This window comes from Amphiura filiformis, chromosome 7 (assembly GCF_039555335.1).
Source record: "Amphiura filiformis chromosome 7, Afil_fr2py, whole genome shotgun sequence".
Classification (NCBI taxonomy): Eukaryota; Metazoa; Echinodermata; class Ophiuroidea; order Amphilepidida; family Amphiuridae; genus Amphiura; species Amphiura filiformis.
Window position 1 is genome coordinate 62,759,195 of NC_092634.1, and position 6,267 is coordinate 62,765,461.

General features: G+C 36.0%; 1 long non-coding RNA gene across 1 annotated transcript; it reads left to right on the forward strand.

Annotated features, from left to right (window-relative positions):
• The first annotated feature begins 512 nt into the window (after positions 1-512).
• LOC140157441 (uncharacterized) lies at positions 513-3,475 on the forward strand. Its single transcript, XR_011859681.1, has 2 exons — positions 513-934; positions 1,721-3,475. It is a non-coding gene; the product is annotated as an uncharacterized lncRNA (long non-coding RNA).
• The last annotated feature ends 2,792 nt before the right edge of the window (positions 3,476-6,267 follow it).

A 6,267-nucleotide genomic window follows, 5' to 3' on the forward strand; every position in this document is an offset into this window, starting at 1 on the left:
AAGCATACATTATCAATGTGGCGTGGCCTACCATTTTTCTTGTAGCTTCTTTTATACACGTCGATGTTTTCATCAATTATACAATTAACCCACATTAGACCCATAATTTTATTTCAGGATATAAAAGATTAGATTACCATAAAAACGAAACAGTAATCATTTGTTGGGTCTAATGTCATTTATACATGGAATTTTCAACGTTTTTTCTATCGCCATTCTCGCTCAATTAAAAAAATATTTTGGGGTGTATATAATTGAAATAAAATTCTCTGCCTCATGAACGACATCAAATGTGCCACAATTGGGTATCACGAATCGTTATATATGATGTGCAGTTAATATTCATATTTTCTTTTATACAGAGGATGCTTCAGTTTTGACAGGAAAAATATTTTCTTGAAAACCCTCTCACTCGGTTATTTTAAAAAGGTAACCACGCTTCCCTAGAATGTGCAATAAATTAGCATTAAAATTTTTCTTATTCTAACAGCAAGCGTTTCTAGAATGCATAATGGCGAAATGTGGTGTACGGCCCAGACTGTTTATATCATTACTGACGTGATTAACAAGTCATGCAGAAAACTATAAAGAGCCTAACAAAATATCGGTTTACTCATAACGCTAACAAGCTACACGAATAGACGATGGCAAAGGTAATTCTCGCTCTACTGATTGTTGCTGTGGCATCAGTTGTACACTGCGCAAACCTAAATCATGCTGCGCCTCTACAAAATCTAAATATCTTGGAGATAAATGATGATGCAGTCGAAGCAAGAATACGCCGTGACCCACGTGCCGAAAATCGCGCGGACGAAGCGCTTCTCCAAATCCTGTCCGACCAGGGTTTTGAATGGTCCGATGGTGCCAAAGCAAGGCAACGTCGTCAATCATGCGAACCCCCGGTTCCTTGCGGCAGAAAGTGATCTGTTAATAGGTAAGGTATTTTAAGCATGTTGGATTGGTTCCCAGCAAACACAAAACGTTTTTGATATTATTCTTAAAATGTTAGAAAAGGTGGTCAGAAAACGTTTAAAGGTCGGGTTATATAAAGGGTATATAAAAGGTATAAAACGTTTTAATAACATTCAAAACCTTTTATGAAAACTTCCTCCAAAGTACTGTAACATAATGTTACTTAAGAGTTGACAGAATATGTTGCAACATTTTTTTAAAGTTTAATAAATATCATTTTTCCAACATTTAAATTTTTTGTTGTAGTGTGTTTCCATACAAAACGTTTTAAAACGTTTACACGACCTTTATAAAACCCGACGTTTAATGTTATTAAAACGTTTTTACCAAAATCAAAACCCAAAACAATAACCCGTTTAAAACGTTTAAAAAATGTTTTGTGTTCGCTATGTCGAAGGTCTGTTATGTCGAATATGAAAAATGGTCCACCGCGACGATGTAGAAGGTTCGCTATGTCCAATATGAAATACGGTTTGCTCGGTCAAAGACCCTCTATGTCGAATATAATTATATAAAGAGGGTTCGCTATGTGTCGACACTGATAATAAACAAACATGGACAAGCTTCATGTTTTGTGGTTGATAGAGGTGTATCAATTCCTTAATCTTTTGATTATTCTTTTCCTTAAGATTAGATTATATTTCAACAATTAAACATTTTTAATTATTACCTCATTGTTTAGCTCATCATTATGGACTATCAAATTCACCTCTTAATAGCTTTTTATTGGTTTAAATCATACTTTCAGAATCTCCCTCAACGTGTCATCATTAATGGAAATACGGTATATCTCACATTCATACACCTGAAGAAGGCGTTCCACGTGGATCAGTTATTGGACCACTTTCTTCCACACTTCAAACTGCGCTAATTGAGGATATTATAGATTCATGTAGGTTGTCAAAAATAATTCATGCCGATGATACTTAAATTTATTCTCATGCAAGTATTTCAAATCTTGAACTATATAACAACATGGTCAAAGACTTAATTCATTGGTCAACTGCAAATGATCTCAAACTGAATGCTGACAAAACGGAAGTTCTTCATTTATCATCTCGACTTCGCAATTTATCTACATTTCCATCCATCAATATATGTGACTCAACGATTGAACCAGCCTCCAGTAAAAGAAATCTATGTGTAATTGTTAAACCCCAGGGACACTCAACTTTAGAAGTTATGGTTATATGCGCCACTTTTGAAGTCGAATATACCCGATGGCCGCCTGTTTTAGGTTCGCCTGTCCAATTACCCTTATTTCTAGAATTTTATCATAAAATGCCATAAAATAATGTAGAAACTTTCAAGTTCTCTTATTTCAGCATATACGTTTCCAAATTGGAAACAAATGCTCAATTTTTTTAATACCCGATGACCCATTTTTTTTCAAACTTTAAAAAATCTTTATTTAAAATATTGTACCCAATTACCCCCCCCCCTTTTTTTTCTCTCTTTTCATTTGCTAATACCAACCCTTTTTAAAACAACCTCTATAGGCGATAGGTCCCTACTTCCCAACACCGGTACCCGTTACTTCTAAAGTTGAGTACCCCCGGGTGTTGAACATATGTCTCTTGACAAGTAATCAGTGTAACATCTTCTACTACAATCTGTTGCACTTCACAAACATGACGTGGACAAATATATCTTCTTGATAGTCATACAACAGAGAAACTGGTTCATGCATTTGTTAGTAACTTATCGCCTAGATATGGAAATAGTTTTCTTTGTGGATTACCTGATATTGCTATTCCAAAACCCCCAAAGCATACATAAATCTGCTGCCCGTCTTGTAACGCTTGAAAATTTCGCGAACACATAACTCCGGTAATATTCTTAAAGTTAAAACGTATCAACTACGAAGTCCTGCTTTGTAACATACAAAATCAAGATCTCACCTCGCTCTGTTGTCAACGTGCACTTCGTACTTTCTCATCTGCCTTACTAACAATATTCCTCTTCAAATCAAGAACTTACCCGATATTGAGCAATTTTAAGCCATAATGTACGATCTTCTTATATAAAATTGGGTTTTTTTCTCAAACCCTCCACATGTCCCAACTTACACCTAAATGGAATCAACCAAATTCGTTGTGCTTGTCAGGTCAACAGAGGAATGTCGCATTCGCACATTAAGTCCCCATAAAACTACATACGTGATGCGGCCAAAATAACCATTGAAGTTTATATGATTTTACCTTTTTATTTCGGCTTAAAATGGACAGAAACCTTTCCTTACAGTTATTTCAGCATTTTAGTAAAGAATAACAAATTTACAATTTGATATGAATCGCGCATTATGGCTTTAAATCGCAGTTAAAGACTCATTTGTTTACTATACAGGCTGTATCAAAATGATTGCCCAGCAATGCGGATGTTTAACCCTAAGCATGCCTCTTCCAATGGCAAATGCAACATTGGATACACTTAATGTGTCCAGATTGTATAGTTTATGACTTGTTATACAGTTTATCTACAATTATTTGGATCTTATGTTGAATGTTGTTGTTGTTGTTGTTGTTGTTATTGATTTTGTTGTTTTTGTTGTTGTTATGTTTTACTCTTACTATAATAGTCTTGCTGGTTGCCTTCTTCGTTATAATGTAAATGTTATAATTATAATTATAATTATAATATAATTATTATTTGAATCCCAATTATACGTACATGTTTCCATTAACCTATTTACATGATATATATTGAAATAAAGAAATGGTGAAATTGAGTCATTGTAAACATGGTAAATAATTGTTGCAAAAATGTCAAATTATTTCAAAGTACGATTCTCAACTTGGTGTAAGAGTCGCGGAAAAAGACTAAATGTACTCTTAAATTTTGAAAAGAAAATCACAGCATGCATTGAATGTGTATTAGGTGTAAGCTCGTCACGTAGGCCGATATTGTTATCTGTTCTATTCAAGAACTGCACGTAGACACTCAGGTACAATGGACGTTGACGTAGATTCGATCAATCATGCAGTTGAATAAGTTTGATCGCGTGATTCATTGCCATTTATCATGTATTGTGCCTCAAATCACCTTTTAGGGAACTCCCATAACCCTTTGCGTATGTCGATGCGCATATCTTTACTGCGCAATTAATCGATGATCAACATGCGCAGTAAAGATGTGCGCATCGATTTTACATCATCAGGGTTAACTACGCAAAGGCTCATGGGATTTTCCGAAAAGGTGAATTGCAAGTTCGAGAAAAATCTACGCAAAGTTGAAATAATTTCATGGTTTGCTTGCCACCATGAATTAACCACATATTTTCTCGTAAAGATTGTATTCCTGTCAAAGTACCAAGACGGGCAAATCTGTTTTTGACTTACAGATATTTTTCTTAAGGAAATGGAGCTCAGACAAACTGGCATTATAATAAAGGAGTGAAAAAATCAGAACCGTTCGGATTCGAACCAGCACGCACCCACGATTACATGTCGTTGAGTTCACCACACTTTTCCTTATTTATTATATATTTTCAGGCATGCATCCTCTGGATCCTCGCATTTAATATACTGCGCCAATAAAGTATCCTTACACTTGGAAAAATAATCAACTGAACAATATTGGAGTAGATTTGATTTTTAAATAGATACACTATCTAATCCTGCACATTATGACACCACATTGAATCCAATGTGACTTCGAGAAGTAAAGTTACAAGCATTTGATTAGACGAAGGTCCAGTTTCAAAAGTGACAAACTGGCCTATTCAAAACTCTACAGACCACAAATCTGGTTTGAGAGTGGTGAATGGCTAACTTATGCGTTTGGCTAAATTTAAAACAAAAGGAACAAAGGAAAACTGAAACAAATGATCTGACAAATAAAATGAAAGTTATGAAAAGTAAAAACTGAAATAAAAACTGCTTTAAATAACGCTTCATTGAAGAAACTTTGTTGTCTCTTTGTTTCGCTTGTTGGAATCTTTTTGCGCATTGTATAGGCCAGTTTGTCACTTTTAAAACTGGACCTTCGTCTATTCAATTGCTTGTAACTTTACTTCTTGAGGCCACATTGGATTCAATGTGATGTCATAATGTGCAGGATTAGGTAGTGCATCTATTAAGAAAACAAATTTACCCCAGTATTGTTCAGTTTTGAAATTGTGATTATTTTTGCAAGTGTAAGGATACTTTATTGGCGCAGTATATTTAATGTCTCATATTGATTGATGCCCTGCCAGGACACAGCAGATAGGCCGCCCTCTCTACTTATAATTAATGTACATTGGCCGTGAGACATTTTCGAGAGAATCAAATCATTACATGTTCAATTCGCCGGCAGATCCGCCATGGGCTGTTATGGCGTGTGGTGGTGAACTCAACGACATGTAATCGTGGGTGCGCGCTGGTTCGAATCCGAACGGTGCTGATTTTTTCTCTCCTTTATTATAATGCCAGTTTGTCTGAGCTCCATTTCCTTATTTATTATATATTTCTCAGGCATGCATCCTCGATCCTCGCATTTAATATTTAATGTCTCATATTGACTGATGCCCTGCCAGGACACAGCAGATAGGCCGCCCTCTCTACTTACAGATATTTTTCTTGACAGATCATAATACTAACAATCTTATGTGCGCCTAGTATTAAAAACAGCCGATTACCAGGCCCACACCATGTACACTAACACGCAATTATTTATTGCACTTTTAAACACTTCAAAGTGTTTGAAGTGTTTCCAGTGTTTCCTTTAAGTAGTATAGGAATTCTGTGTCTAAGATGACCCCGAAATGACCTCTAAGGACATACAAATTTTGCTCAAAAAATAAAAAACACTTTTAAGCCTTCTAGCACAATGACCTTTGACATTTGGTTCCAATGACCTTGACCACGATGATAACTTTGGGATTTTGGCATGTAAAGTATCCTCTATTAGGGATTTTAAGTACTTTGAACGCCTGTAAAATACCGATGCATAATATATGGGGAAAATAACCTCTTGCTCCTTAAAATATAGACACTGGACACGAACTGTCTATGCTTGGTAAATGACCGATATATTAAATTTTCAGTATTTGGTGGAGCCATATTAGAAAGCGCCCTAGTAGTCAGATGCTATGGGTACCTGTTGTAACCTAATCACTCAAAAGGTGACGGTTGGAGATGATTACACTAGTCGTCCCCATTTCAAATAATGGGGCTGTGATATACTTCCCCTCCCGTTCTGCTGTCATGCTTGTATGGTCGGCTCTATTATGGCATCCTCACCCCCACCCCACCCCGCTTTCTCTATCCATGATGATGATGGTATGGGAGGCTGTGTTATATGGCATCCTCACAC